We start from the raw sequence: 16,234 nt of genomic DNA, 5'->3' as shown, positions 1-16,234 counted from the left end.
CCCCATATCCCCTCCCTCTTGAGCCTCCCTCCCATCCTCCCTATCCCACCCCTCTAGGTCATTGCAAAGCACCCAGCTGATCTCCCTGTGCTATGCTGCTGCTTCCCACCAGCCAACTATTTCACATCCGGTAGTGTATGTATGTCGATGCTACTCTCACTTCACCCCAGCTTCGCCCTCCCACCCCGTGTCCTCAAGTCCATTCTCTATGTCTACCTCTTTATTCCTGCCCTGAAACTACCTAACACCATATACAAAAATAAACTCCAAATGGATTAAAGACTTAAATGAACATTTTTTTTCGCCTTTTGTCTTTCTATAGCTTCCTATTGCTACAGAAGTCACTTTCAAACTTTGGGAAACAACTCCTTTCACTAAAGAAACAAAAAATCTTTAGAACAGACCTTTTGCAAAGGCAGATATGCACACAGGCATGGGCACACGTGTAATGTATTCTATATGCTATAAAAATAAATATAATGAGATATAATCCAGAAGAGAAAAATAAATGAAATTAGGTGTTCTACTATGTCTTACATGTTCCTTTTTATACATTGTATTTTTGCTGCTTAAACAAAGGAAAAAAAATTTCCCTGATCATTTGTAATTATAAGCTGAGATTCGTTCAGGTCTCCAGCCACATTCTTAGAACTTGAATAGTCCAAAAATTAGTTTAAAGGTGTCTCAGACTATGAGGGCAACCCAGATTACTGGAAGAGTCAAGAGTATATCTCACTGGAAGAACCCCTTTAATCCCAGGTTTCAAAGATTTCTCAGATAATGTTCCAAGGAAAATGAGCCACTCACATTCAAGAAGCACTAAACAAGTAAGGAAACATGGCATAATAAAGAGGAAATACCAGAGACAATTAACATAGATCTGCAAAATTTTGGATAGTAGATAATTAGACACAGATTGTGAATTGACAATATTTGACAGTTTAAAGAGATAAAATAAGAGCTTTAAAATACAGATATGAATAAAAATTACATTACCAAATAACAAATAGAACTTCTGGAAACTGGCAACAACAATATTTAAAATTAAAAATGTAATGAATGTGTTTAATAGCAGATTGCACTAAGTTGAAGAGAACACTGATGAACTGAAATGAATATGTAAGGAATTTATCTAAAGTGCAACAACTCTAAACTTAAACAGAGATTCATAAATGTGGCATCTAAAATAAATAATAAGGTATTTGAAAACTGCATTAAAAGACAAGGCAGATATTGCAAAGTGTTTGAGCACAGCTAGCGTTTCAGAGGGCTCGTAGAGAAAGGGATTACAAAATATCCAAAGAGGTAATGGCATAGAATTGTCTTGAATTGATTGTAGGCACAGATTCACATAGTGATGAAGCCTAACAAACACCAAGCAGGATGAAGAAAAATCAATTTTCCCCTAGACACTTCAAAGCTGCATAACGCAAAAGGCATAGAGGAGATCTTAAATGGCATACAGGCACTTACAAAGGAAAGGTAATGATAATGATGTTCGACCTCCCATAGGCAACATACAAAATTGGAAGATGGCTTTAATAATTGAAGAGAAAAGAAATGTCTGCTTTGAATATTGTTCTCCCCTAAATCTTTCAAAAGCAAGGGCAAAGTTAAGATATTTTCAGAAAAAACAAAAACAAAACCCAAGACAACTAACAGAGTTTGTAACCAGCAGATTGACACCAAAGGAAATTCTGAGGCTTGTACCTTAAACCAGGAAAAAGTAATTCTAGATGAAAAATCTGCAGTATGAGAATGAATGTAGGGAAATAATTAAATATATGGGTACATGTAAATAAACTTTGACAGTATAAAGCTCTAATAATAATGCATGCATAATGATTTATGCATATAAGTGGATATTAAAACAAGAAGATAATACTAAAATATGTGACAACATTAGCATATTTATGAGTTGCATAAGTGGAGTTGAATTGTTCTAAGTTTCTGCTATTGTTTGGGAGTAGGATAAGAGTACTGATTTACTGTAAACGTCAATAAATTTAAGTGTTAAAGTATCTCAGGTAACCATTAAAGGTAGAGCACATATTTTATAAGACAGTGGACAGAAAAAATGGAAAAAGTAAAAAATACTCTTAAATCAAAAGGAAGTAAAAAAGGAAAGTATAGTTTATATAGAAAAGGTGATAAAAGTAGCAAAAAATAATATGGTACAAATAGACACACACATATTTGCATATATATTTGTGTGTGTATGTGTGAATATATATTGTAAATAAATAAATATATTTTTGGTAAATATATATTTTTTCAATAACATTAAATGAGCTAAATGGTACCACTTAACATAGTATTTTCAGACTTGAGTAATGACAATCCTTCTCCAAAATATCAGTGCAAAGGTGATGTTTATAAGACATTTATCTTAAATATAAAGATATTAAACAGTAGAAAGTAACAAAATGAGAACAGATATAGGAGGGAAATTGTAATCAAAAGAAATCTGATAAAACACTAAAAATATTTTTTTAAACTTTAAATATTATTTTGAGGTAAAGAGAATCACTTCACAAAGATGTTATGTGATAGATGAGAATTATATAACAATTTTTAATTTAAACAAAACCAGAAAAGGATTCAAAATATTTAAAGGCAAAAATTTCCATAACTTTAATGACAAATGAACTAATGCATAATTATTGAAGATATCCAGATGTCTTTTTCAGTAACTGATCAATAGTGTAGTCAAAAAAAACACACACTAAGGATATAAAGTTATACAATATTTAAATAAAGTTAACAAGCTTCATCTAATAGATATATATATAGAATGATTTACCCAACATTTGCAGAATACATATTCTTTTCAAGCACACACAGAATATTAATAAGCACAGACCATATGGACCATAGACTGGACCATAAAGCACATTTCAACAAGTTTCAAAGGATAGCTATTATACAGAATATACTCTCTTACTTTCCCAAACATATATGAACTATCCTTCCACTGAAAATCTACATCATCTTGTGCTTTTGTTTTTCAATTACAATTCGTTTTGTTTTATATTATTTAATTCTGCATTTCTCTCATCATCATTTTTTTCACCTATCCCCTGCCCTACTTCTCAGATTGTGAACTTTCTGTTGTTAAGGTCTATGTTTTTCTCATGTTGGCATTCCCAGTCATTCCTAATACAGTGCCTGGTACTCAGTCAATGCAGTAAATAATGTGTATTTGTCTAATTTAATTTAAGTTTTGTAGGATGGACAACCACAGCCAGATCTATGTCTGTAGAACTCTGTGTAGTCAGTTATTCTCAGCATTTCTGTGAGAGAGGAGACATTTGGGTACAAGAAGACCAGTGATATTTATAGTATGAGCTTTGAGATTTCTGACTCTACTGTTGCCTAAATATATCTCATCAGGACATGTTGGTTTTGTTCTTATCTCCTTTAGTTACCTAAAGTGTAACATAGATAACCTCCTTACAAAAACGATTTCTGTAATTCTAGTGTTTGGAGGACATTATAGTCACTAATTTAGCTGAATTAATAGTGTAAGATGTTTAAGGAAATACCCCAGAAAAAAAGAAAAGGATGTATATTTCATATTTGTTTATAGTAGATAGTGTCTGAGATCCAATTCACAACAAATTTCATGGCTACATTATAAATATCTCTAAATAGGATAGCTAAATGAAATATTTCAAGGATACAGCAAAGTATGGAGAGTATAACAATTTGTCAAATCATAGCTTATTTCAATATTAGCATCACATATTTTGACGCCAACAGATATCACAGATGTAACAGAAGACCATGATTTGTCCTCACCCATCACATAAGGTCTCTTTGTTAGAAACCCTGAGTCTGTTTTAACTACAGGAATCTAAACAATACTACTGTAATACACCCTGGAACTATAACACATTATTAAAAGCTATAATAGATCAAAAAATCTTCCTTAGCCTAAGGAGAGTGTTAGATATCTATTTAATATACTTAAAAAGCCCACTGTTTGATTGTGACCACTCATATATTTTTTAAAATCACCAGCCTCTATCTAAATACTCACCCTTTTATTTTGGGGCAAATATGTCTATAATTTAATTATAGAATTGTAAGAATGTAAAGATCAAGAAAATTCTTGGAGAGTTGGCTGTGAACACAGTACTCAATTTCATATACTTAGTCTTAAGGAGGGTGTTAGATATCTATTTAGCCTAAGGAGAGTGTTAGATATCTATTTAATATACTTAAAAAGCCCACTGTTTGATTGTGACCACTCATATATTTTTTAAAATCACCAGCCTCTATCTAAATACTCACCCTTTTATTTTGGGGCAAATATGTCTATAATTTAATTATAGAATTGTAAGAATGTAAAGATCAAAAAAATTCTTGGAGAGTTGGCTGTGAACACAGTACTCAATTTCATATACTGGAGATGATGTTATTAAAGCTCAATAAATAATATGCTCTCTGTATGTGTCAAATTGGGTATGTAAAAGGGTAGAGTTATGCCCATGGAAAAAATATATACATAATTTACTAAAAGTGAAATATGCTTGCACTAATCTTATTTTCCACATCACAGTCATTTGCTTTTAGCATATCGTGTCACACATCATAACTAGCACTCATCTCTGAAACCCTAACGGAAGATCACGACCATTCTAGGGAATAAAGAAAATTAAAAATTCATTGCAGCCCATCAAGGCTAAAACTGTTCCAAAAACGTCTGTCTCGCAGAGGTGGAGTGTAGAATGGTGGTTGGGTGGTTGCTGGTAGCTGGAGAGTAGAGGAAATGGGGAACTAGATATTGATCAAAGGGTACAAACTTATAAGACGAAGAAGTTCTGGGGCATCTAACATATAGTATGGTGACTATGGTAAATAATACTGTATTGTAGACTTGAAATTTGTAAGGATAGTAAGTCTTATATCTTCTCACCACACACACAAAAGGTAACTATGTGAAGTGATAGAAGTGTTCATTAATTTGATTGTAGTAGTCATTTCACAATGTATTCGTATATCAAATCTGAATACTTCTTGACTCTGTGTTTCATTTAGGTGTGTTAAGTTATTGCTGGGAATTTTCCCTTGAGAATGTTACCCTGATAGGAAGTTTCAGCTCTGTGTATTCTTCATTCTGCTGCTGATGTGTCTCCCCCAAAATCTGCCATTTCACTTTAAATACTAAATGACAGATCACCTCTTTGTAACTCAGGAGCAGCTTAAAGTCTGGCTCATGTTTTACTGAAATAAACAACATACCAACTTTTATCACATATTATGAAATCCAGGAATTGGTGTTTTTTGCCCTGTAGCATTTCTTTCTCACCCACTCACGTTCCCTTCAACATCCTCCTTCAACTTTCCAAATTATAGATGGCAACAGATCAATGAAAATGGCACTGTTTATATAGCAACACTCCTTTAGGCATAATTGTCATTCAGTTACTAATTCACATAAAATAACAGGTCCAAAAAGAACTGAGACCAGGCCACCACAAGGCAGTAATAAAGGCAGAAACATCTGAGAGATGTGAAAAGGGGCAGAGAGTGTGAAATTGATGGCATTCACTCACAAGTTTAACATTCATGCATAACTAAACATTTTACAACATTGCTAGGGAGAAAAAAATTAGAGACAATCCCAGTGTCATCAGTGGATAATACATAAAACAATTGTAGTATATTCCTATAAAATACAACAATTAAAATTGGATCTACAAATGTGCTATTGCCATATATATGTATTTATATGAATAATTTTAAAAACAATTCCTGTTTTCTTATAACCTTGCTGATACTAGGTTATAATTTTTAATTTTTGTCAAACTAGTGCATCTCAAATGGTATCTAATTTTTTAATACATGTTACCTTGATCACTAGTGAAGTTGAGACTCTTGTTATAAGGCTTGTTTTATAAATTTTTTCACATATTTAGATACTTTCACATATTTAGATACTTTCCTTTTTTTTTTTTTTTGCGGTGCATGGGCCTCTCACTGTTGTGGCCTCTCCCGCTGCGGAGCACAGGCTCCGGACGTGCAGGTTCAGCGGCCATGGCTCACGGACCCAGCCGCTCCGCGGCACGCGGGATCATTCCGGACCAGGGCACGAACCCGTGTCCCCTGCCATCGGCAGGCGGACTCCCAACCACTGCGCCACCAGGGAAGCCCGATTATTAATTTCTAAATTAATTTTACTTAGCAAACATTTTTCCCTTTCGAGGTATATACATTAAATTATTTTCAGCTCCAAAAGTTATTTTCAGTAAGATATGGAATATATATTCTCTTTAGTGATGAAAAGAAGGTGGGATCTGATCCAGACCAAGATTTTTATGCACAGGATAAATTGGTCACCCATGACTCTGCTCTTTTGCACTTAGATGACTGATGAATATCCTTCTCAGGTCTTTGAATAATTCTGCCCCTCAGAAGGGACACAGTCTAATTGCTTGTCTCCAGTAGATTTTCTTGGAATACACCTTTGTTGTGATGTGGCTTCTTCCTCCCACTTTTTTTCTCTGTTCATCTCTCTGGAACTCTAAGCAGAGGAAATACACGCCAAACCTCATTTCTTTACCTGTTATATGTTGAATGTTTGCTTCTATTCTGTTTATTCTTGAGTTGTTCATTGGACACCCATCCTTCAAAGTGCCTTCTGGTAGGAAGGAGAATCTGTGATAATTTCCCACCACTACCCACAGTCCTCAACTTCCTGTCCCACTCTTTCCAAAGTCTAGTGATGGCAAAGGTGGGCTGGGGGAAGGTGAGAAAACAGAGCCGTGACTGCAGAGCCAAGAATAATCAAAGGGGAACCGCTAATATCTGCTCAGGTTTCTGCTCGCCATAACTCATGGACTTTGAGTGAAGGACGGAGAAGAGAGAGTAAGAAATGTCTCTTCTTTTGTATGGTGTTTTTTTTTAAATTAAAGAAAACACATCGTCATATTTTTCTAAAGTCTGTATGATCTCTCAGTCATGTTCTATCTGCCTGATAATTAGCATCAATTCCTTTCAAATTATAGTTGTAGACAGTCTTGATTGCACTTATCCTTTTTATGACCCTACTGGCATTTTAGAGAGGTTAGGAGAGGCTGCAATTGGAACCGCTATTCACATGTCATCTTGTACCCTGAGAAGTCAACATCTCAGTGACAGTTCTACCTTGCGTATAGCCTTTAGATATATGACACCCAAGGCAAAATAATAGGAAATGAAATTGTGTCTTGGGTGAGAAAATATAATTTCTTTCTCTCTTTTAAAGGTTCACTAAATAAGGTAGAAGTTGCACCTCATTATACAGTGAAGTGTCTTAATAAAATTCATATGAATAGCAAAATAAACAAGACATTGAGATTTCTGAATCAATTAGATGTTTCCCTGGCCATCTTCTCTGATGGGCTTCTGCTTTTTGCAGGGTGCAAGTGCAGATGTAGAAAAATTGTAAAACTGACTGGGGAGTAAAAATCAGCACATCGAAAAAGGGGAGCCCGGAGTCAGTGATGTAGAAACACAGGGAAGAAGCTGCTCAGCTGAGGCTGCAGTACTTGGAAATGGCTTCATCAAGCTGTTAGGAATTAGTCTAGATCTTAGAGGAAGAGGAAGGTTTGGGAAAGTCTACTGCATGAAGAGAGAGTAAGAAGTGGATGTTCAAGAACCCTGAGCCTGCCAAGACACTTGGAAGAACAACATAACTAGTAAATATCTATTTCAGCAATTGTTGTAAATAAAAAAGCACAATAAATAAAAAAGATATGTATTGCTTTCCCCCAGCAAAATTATTCACAGTTGATATAGATGTTTCCTTCGTAGCCTGATTTTACTCTTAGAACATCATGAACATCTTAAATGATTTTCTACAAGATGATATTTTAAGGTAGTGTCGAAGAATGCATTATTTAACAAAGCAATAAGTTTTTACTGAATATTTTACATGTTAGCAATTTCTGTATTACCAAAGTGCTCCACTGAACACACATATACATATGTCTTTTGTATATGTATATATGTTTGTATGGGTGAGTGTGTTGAGGGAATTCTGGAATTTCTCTCTTGCTTCATGGATCCATTAACTTCATTTCCAAAAATTCATCTTTAGGAACTGTTTTGTATAAGGATACAGATGTATCTGTGTTTGGTTGCTTTTTTTTTTTTTTTTTTTTTTTTGCGGTACGCGGGCCTCTCACTGTTGTGGCCTCTCCCGTTGCGGAGCACAGGCTCCGGACGCGCAGGCTCAGCGGCCATGGCTCACATCCATTAACTTCATTTCCAAAAATTCATCTTTAGGAACTGTTTTGTATAAGGATACAGATGCATCTGTGTTTGGTTGCTTTTTTTTTTTCTTTTTTTTTGGGGTACGCGGGCCTCTCCCCGCTGTGGCCTCTCCCCGCTGTGGCCTCTCCCGTTGCAGAGCCCAGGCTCCGGACGCGCAGGCTCAGCGGCCATGGCTCACGGGCCCAGCCGCTCCGCGGCATGTGGGATCTTCCCGGACCGGGGCACGAACCCGCGTCCCCTGCATCGGCAGGCGGACTCTCAACCACTGCGCCACCAGGGAAGCCCCTGTTTGGTTGCTTTTTGAACCTTGTTTATAACGACTAAAAAATAACTAATCTGAATAACCAAAATGAGGATATAGACAATAAACAATGACACATTCATATAGTAAAATACCATGAAAGCATTAAAATGATGATATGCAGGTGTATCCTTGTTATATTAAATATAAAACCAGATTTCAAAAGAATATATAAGGTATAAACCTATTTGGAAATAAAATGTGTGTGTACATAAACTTTAGAGAAATATTTAGAAAGACATACAATAGTATGTTAAGATAAATTATTTGTAGTTTATAGGACTTCAAATAATTTTTTTAAACTCTACTTTATCAGGGCTTCCCTGGTGGCGCAGTGGTTGAGAGTCCGCCTGCCGATTCAGGGGACATGGGTTCATGCCCCAGTCCGGGAGGATCCCACGTGCCGCGGAGCGGCTGGGCCCGTGAGCCGTGGCCGCTGAGCCTGCGCGTCCAGAGCCTGTGCTCCGCAACGGGAGAGGCCACAACGGTGAGAGGCCCACGTACCGCAAAAAAAAAGTCTTACTTTATCTATATCTGAATATCCAATTATTCTCCTCTGTATTTGTTTAAGTATGAGGGAACAAATTGTTAAAAAAGCACAATTAAAAAAAATATATATATAGCTTATGTGTGTGTGTGTTTGTGAGTGTGTGTGTGTGTGTGTGTATGTTAATCTTTTAATATCTGGGAGCAAAAGTTCTTTCTCATTATTCTTTTACACAATTTTCCTGGCTTTTCACACTTTAGTTTTTAATATAAAATTTATATAATTTTGTCATTTTCTGAAAGTCCATCGCTATCTTTATTGGAATTTAAAAAATGGAAAAAGTATTTACTCACACATATATTCTCTGTATAATTCATGTACATTTCTTATTAAATTTATTTCTCTGGTATTTTTACTTTATATTATTCATATTTATTACATGATTTATATTTTATACATATATATAATACAAACTTATTTTGAAGTTAATAATCATAATAAATTCTGTTGTTATTTCTAACACTTTTTCAGTTGATTTCCTTCAGCTGCTACTTCGAAAAGTCTATTAAGAAAAACTGATGACTTTTGGCTTCTCCTCTACAATAGTTATATGTTCTAATTATTTTCTTTACCTTCTTACATTGATTCTGATTATAAAACAAGGCTAGCTAATGTCAGTTTTGGTGATACAATTATTTTTTCCTGACTTTAATGGAAATATCTATTCTATTACTTTAAAAATTTTATATTAGATTCAGTGGAAGACAATAGTAAACATGTTAAATTTCTATCCTTTGATTACTATTTATTTTGTTTATTTGTATTTTTTAAATAATCAGAACAGAATTTTCAGGTGTTAAAATTATGTTTTTGGCATCTGTTGAAATAATTCAGTAATTTTTGTGTGCTATCTATCAGGTATGACTGGTTTAAAGCTTCATTCATTGTTTATCTCAATCAACAGTAGCAACTTAATGCTATAGCTTAATTTATATTGAAAGCATTTTTAAAAGTTTCAGCAATTTACTCTTTTTCAATTGAAAAGTAAATGGTTACCATGGTTAGAAAATCTATTCAAGCAAGATTTAATTGTACTAGTGTTAATGCCAACCTAGCTTATTTGTATTGATTCACTAGGGCTGCTGTAATAAAGTTTCTGAGACTGGGTGGCCTAAACAACAGAAAGTTACTGTCTCACAGTAAATTTATTGTCTCTCTGGAGGCTGGAAGTCCAAAATCAGGTTGTAGGTAGGGCCATCTTCTCTTTGAAGACTCTAGGGAAGGACCTGTTTCTAGCCTCTCTTCTAGTTTTCAGTAGGTAGTTCATTGGCTTGTAACAGCATCACTCCTATCTTCCCATGGAGTTGTGTCCATGTGCAAGTCTCAGCCTAAGTTTTCTGTTTTATAAAAAAAAGGGCCCACCCTAATAACTTCATTTTAACTCGATTACCTCTGCAAGACCCTATCTCCAAAAAGATCACATTCTAAGGGACTGGATTCAAATATACCTTTTTCAAAGGATACAATTCAACCTATGACATTTATTTCTCATTTCAGAAAATATTGTTTTATATTAGATAAGATGTTATTTTTTAATAATATAAACCAGTAACATGAGTAATTTTTCAAATAACAAGAGATATCTTTGGTTCTGCGAAACTTTTCTGAGTAAAGTACCATGAAATTCATCCAACTTCCTACCCAAACTTCTTGCCATATGAAGTACTGTCTTCTTGGGAGGCAGTAACATTAAAGAAGCATGATTGGATTATCTGATACTCAACTATCAGTAAATGAAAACTATCTGTAATCTAGAATTTCATCTAACACTCAAGTTTATCATGCTTTGGGCGGTAACTTTTTTGTGTATATTAAAAATTGCCTTCTCATATTTTTTGTGGCAGTTAGGATAGCAGTCCACTTGAAAAGAGGTTTTACATGGTGTATACATTTTCTAATTTTTTTCCTTGTTAGTTATGTAGTGAATACAATTCCCACTTCTGAGCTGGAACTGTATCGTACCTGTTATTTACCCATTTCAAGTGTACTGCATTTCGTGCACAGTAAGAGGTGTATAAATGTTTGTTAAATGAATACACAAAAGAAACAGATGAATTGATCAACAAAGAACTACTGTATAGCACAGGGAACTCTACTCGGTACTCTGTAATAACCTATATGGGAAAAGAATCTGAAAAAGAATAGGTATGTGTGTATGTATAATTGAATTACTTTGCTGTACACCTGAAACTAACACAACACTGTAAATCAACTATATTCCAATACAAAATATAAATTTTTAAAAAGAAGTAAATGAATTGGCAGTGGTAAGAAGCCATACATTTTATCTATTTCATGCTTTAATTTGTAGAGCTGGCTTTAATTCTAATGATGCATCTTATTACTACAATTTAAAAAAACTGGTTTGTGTTTGAAAACATTTTTCTTAATGTGGATATTCCATCAATCATTTATTTATCATTTTGCAGTCACTGCGATTGAATATCTCCTTTGTACTGGGAAGTATTCTATGTGTTGAGGGAAAGGTAATGAATACAGTGAACTAAGTTCCTGGATCATGCAGATGAAAATAGTAGAGGAAGATGTTTAAAATCAGCTTTTTTATATATATATATATATATATATATATATATATAATTTTTTTTTGCACTTAGCTCTTAATAAGAGAGTCCCTCATATCTTATGGCCGCATATGATATAACACTATGTGTCTTTAACAGAGTTTCCCAAAGATTTTGTGTATTACCACTTTGTAAAACAAATGAGAGATAACTGTAACAAATCGCGTGAAAGTTCCAATCAGCTAACCCCCATGAAGCATCAACTCCTCCTTGCACCGTTTGTGGTTTATTGCCCCCACCCCATGCACAACAGAGATAATACTGTGGTTAGCCAAACACAATGAGGAGAGAGCAAGAAGCACGAACCTAAAGCCACTGATTTGCTTAGGGACTTGATTATTTAATTTGCTGTTATGTCTCTCTGTTGCAAGACTCCCACATATGAAACGAAAGTGGACTAATGCACTTCTGCAGAGCGCTGCAACTGTGGGATCAGACAACTCACAAAGATTCAAAGTCTTCAACACAACCTTAGTTTCTTGGCCAATTTATTCAGTAAATAATACAGATATGGAAGCTTTATTTCAGATCCATTAGTTAGAATAGGATTTGGACCTCCAGATTATATAATGAGTTTACTTCTAACTATAGGGGACTTGATCCAACTCTTCTCTGAAGAAAGGCATTAAAACTTCTGCATCGTATTGGTTATAATTATGTTAATCCCCTCTCCAAAGTAAGTCTTTCTTCCCAATAACTCCTTGTGAAGACATGTTATATTTAGGTAACTGTAAGTCATTAGATTTGGCCCATTTCCCTTGGCTTTTTCTTCTAATGTGGAACTGTTCTGGAAAGAGCATGAAAACCTTGGAGTTTAAATCCAATCAGACTTTTCATCTGCAGAAGACAGAAATAACTCCTACACTCCAGGGTTGTTGTAACGATCAAATATGTTTTCACATCTTAGAAAAGCCATCATCATTCAACATTTTCGCTAACATTTATTGAGCTTGTACAATATTCTAGGCCCTGTTCAAATTGCTTTACATGTATCGTTCTATTCAAATCCCCCAATAACCCTACGGAATAGACACTATTATCATCCTCATTTTCAGATGGAGGAACTTTGGCACACAATTATTATGGAAGGGGTCAGAATAAGAACACAGGCAGTCAGATACCAGGGCCAATGGTCTAGGTTGTCATTGGCACATGCAATAAGGGGAGGCAATCAGCTGTCAGGGAATTTGAGATCAGTTTCGAGAAGGCAGCAGCCTGAGTGGGTAGACACAGTCAAGCTAATAAGGGGAGAGAAAGGGGATGTGCCTATAAAGGGTGGCAGTTAAGCTACCACATGGCATGGGTGGCACCATGTTCTTAATTAGTCCAACCAGACGGGCACACAATTTACCACGAATTCAGTGCTTCATTGCGAGACCAGAATATAGTTCTCAGGCCATAGCTGAGGAAACAGGCTAGGAGTGGAGTCCCAACTTTGGCAGAAAGAAACAAAGATTGCAAGTCTAATATAAATTGAGCCCAAGGAAAATGGGGAAAGAACAAAATCTGGGTAGAGAAAAGAATGGGATTCAGCTACTGCTAGAGGGATGCCAAGAAGAGATTGTCCTAGGACCTGGAGGACTGAACCCTTGCTTTGGCTTAACTACTCTTCTTCACATGTGCTGATGATCACAGAATCCTCAGTATTTAAGCCGTGACTTCCTTCATGGTCAAAAGATTAGGTTCTAGGAGGACATCTTCCAGGTTCAACAGAAGAAAACACTAGACTCTGGCCTGTTGTTAATGGCCAAGATGATTTGTATACGGTGGAGAGCAAACATCTTCATAACTGCACTAAGGTGCTAGGGCTACCATAGCATGGTACCACAGACTGGGTGCCTTAAACAACAGAAATATATTTTCTCACAGTCTTGGAGGCTAGAAGTCCAAGATCAAGGAGTTAACAAGGTTGGTTTCTTCTGAGGCCTCTCTCCTAGGTTGATGGATGGCCTCCTTCTCCCTGTGTCTTCACATGGTCTTCCTTCCATGTGTGTCTCTTAATCTCTTCTTTCTTTTTTTTTTTTTAACATCTTTATTGGAGTAAAATTGCTTTACAGTTGTATGTTAGTTTCTGCTTTATAACAAAGTGAATCAGCTATACATATACATATATCCCCATATCTCTTCCCTCTTGCATCTCCCTGCCTCCCACCCTCCCTGTCCCACCCCTCTAGGTGGTCACAACCACTGAGCAGATCTCCCTGTGCTATGCGGCTGCTTCCCACTAGCTATCTATTTTACATTTGGTAGTATATATAAGTCCATGCCATTCTTTCAATTCGTCCCAGCTTACACTTACCCCTACCTGTGTCCTCAAGTCCATTCTCTATGTCTACATTTTAATCCTGTCCTGCCCCAGGTTCTTCAGAAGCACTTTTTTTGTTTGTTTTAGATTCCATATATATGTGTTAGCATACAGTATTTGTTTTTCTCTTTCTGACTTACTTCACTCTGTATGACAGACTCTAGGGCCATCCACCTCACTACAAATAACTCAATTCCATTTCTTTTTATGGCTGAATAATATTCCATTTTACATATGTGCCACATCTTCTTTATCCATCCATTCATCTGTTGATTGACACTTAGGTTGCTTCCATGTCTTGGCTATTGTAAATAGAGGTTCAGTGAACATTGTGGTACGTGACTCTTTTTGAATTATAGATTTCTCAGGGTATATGCCCAGCAGTGGGATTGCTGGGTCATATGGTAGTTCTATTTTTAATTTTTTAAGGAACCTCCATAGTGTTCTCCATAGTGGCTGTATCAGTTTACATTCCCACCAGCAGTGCGAGAGGGTTCCCTTTTATCCACACCCTCTCCATCATTTATTGTTTGTAGATGTTTTGATGATGGCCATTCTGACAGGTGTGAGGTGACACCTCATTGTAGTTTTGATTTGCATATGTCTAATGATTAGTGATGTTGAGCATTCTTTCATGTGTTTGTTGGTCATCTGAATATCTTCTTTGGAGAAATGTCTATTTAGGGCTTCTGCCCATTTTTGGATTGGGTTGTTTGTTTTTTGGATACTGAGCTGCACGAGCTGCTTGTAAATTTTGGAGATTAATCCTTTGTCAGTTGCTTCATTTGCAATGTTTTCTACCATTCTGAGGGTTGTCTTTTATTCTTGTTTATGGTTTCCTTTGCTGTTCAAAAGCTTTTAAGTTTTATTCAGTCTCTATTGTTTATTTTTGCTTTTATTTCCATTTCTCTAGGAGGTCGGTCAAAAAGGATCTTGCTGTGATTTCTGTCATAGAGTGTTCTGCCTATGTTTTCCTCTAAGAGTTTTGTAGTGTCTGGTCTTACATTTAAGTCCTTAATCCATTTTGAGTTTATTATTTTGTATGCTGTTAGGGAGTGTTCTAATTTCATTCTTTTACATGTAGCTGTCCAGTTTTTCCAGCACCACTTATTGAAGAGGCTGTTTTTCTCCATTGTATATTTTTGTCTCCTTTATCAAAAATAAGGGGACCATATGTGCATGGCTTTATCTCTGGGCTTTCTATCCTGTTCCATTGATCTATATTTCTGTTTTGGTGCCAGTACCATACTGTCTTGATTACTGTAGCTTTGTAGTATAGTCTGAAGTCAGGGAGTTTGATTCCTCCAGCTCTATTTTTCTTTCTCAGATTGCTTTGGCTATTCGGGGTCTTTTGTATTTCCATACAAATTGTGAAATTTTTTTCTAATTCTGTGAAAAATGCCATTGGTAGTTTGATAAGGATTGCATTGCATCTGTAGATTGCTTTGGGTAGTATAGTCATTTTCACAATGTTGATTCTTCCAATCCAAGAACATGCTATACCTCTCCATCTGTTTGTATCATCTTTAATTTCTTTCTTCAGTGTCATAGTTTTCTGCATACAGGTCTTTTGTCTCCTTAAGTAGGTTTATTCCTAGGTATTTTATTCTTTTTGTTGCAATGGTAAATGGGAGTGTTTCCTTAACTTCTTTTCAGATTTTTCATCATTAGTGTATAGGAATGCAGAGATTTCTGTGCATTAATTTTGTATCCTGCTACTTTGCGAAATTCATTGCTTAGCTCTAGTAGTTTTCTGGTAGAGTCTTTAGGATTCTCTAGGTATAGTATCGTGTCATCTGCAAACAGTGACAGCTTCAATTCTTCTTTTCTGATTTGGATTCCTTTTATTTCTTTTTCTTCTCTGATTGTTGTGGCTAAAGCTTCCAAAACTATGTTGAATAATAGTGGTGAGAGTGGGCGGTCTTGTCTTGTTCCTGATCTTAGTGGAAATGGTTTCTGTTTTTCACCATTGAGTATGATATTGGCTGTGGGTTTGTCATATATGACCTTTATTATGTTGAGGTAAGTTCCCTGTATCCCTACTTTTTGGAGGGTTTTTTATCATAAATGGGTGTTGAATTTTGTTGAAAGCTTTTTCTGCATCTGTTGAGATGATCATATGGTTTTTATCCTTCACTGTGTTAATATGGTGTATTACATTGATTGACTTGCATATATTGAAGAATCCTTGCATTCCTGGGATAAACCCCACTTGATCATGGTGTATGATCCTTTAG

At 35.6% G+C, this 16,234-nt stretch overlaps 1 long non-coding RNA gene across 1 annotated transcript in view; it reads left to right on the top strand.

Annotated features, from left to right (window-relative positions):
- The window catches only part of LOC114484650 (uncharacterized), a 30,263-nt gene extending 22,683 nt beyond the window's left edge, over window positions 1–7,580 (top strand). Inside the window, exon 3 of the long non-coding RNA XR_003677806.1 lies at window positions 7,406–7,580. This is a non-coding gene — a long non-coding RNA (uncharacterized lncRNA). The remainder of the gene's footprint in view (window positions 1–7,405) is intronic.
- The last annotated feature ends 8,654 nt before the right edge of the window (window positions 7,581–16,234 follow it).

This window comes from Physeter macrocephalus, chromosome 2 (assembly GCF_002837175.3).
Source record: "Physeter macrocephalus isolate SW-GA chromosome 2, ASM283717v5, whole genome shotgun sequence".
Lineage (NCBI taxonomy): Eukaryota > Metazoa > Chordata > Mammalia > Artiodactyla > Physeteridae > Physeter > Physeter macrocephalus.
The sequence above is the reverse complement of the archived record's forward strand: the minus strand, read 5'-3'. Positions and strand labels throughout refer to the sequence as shown.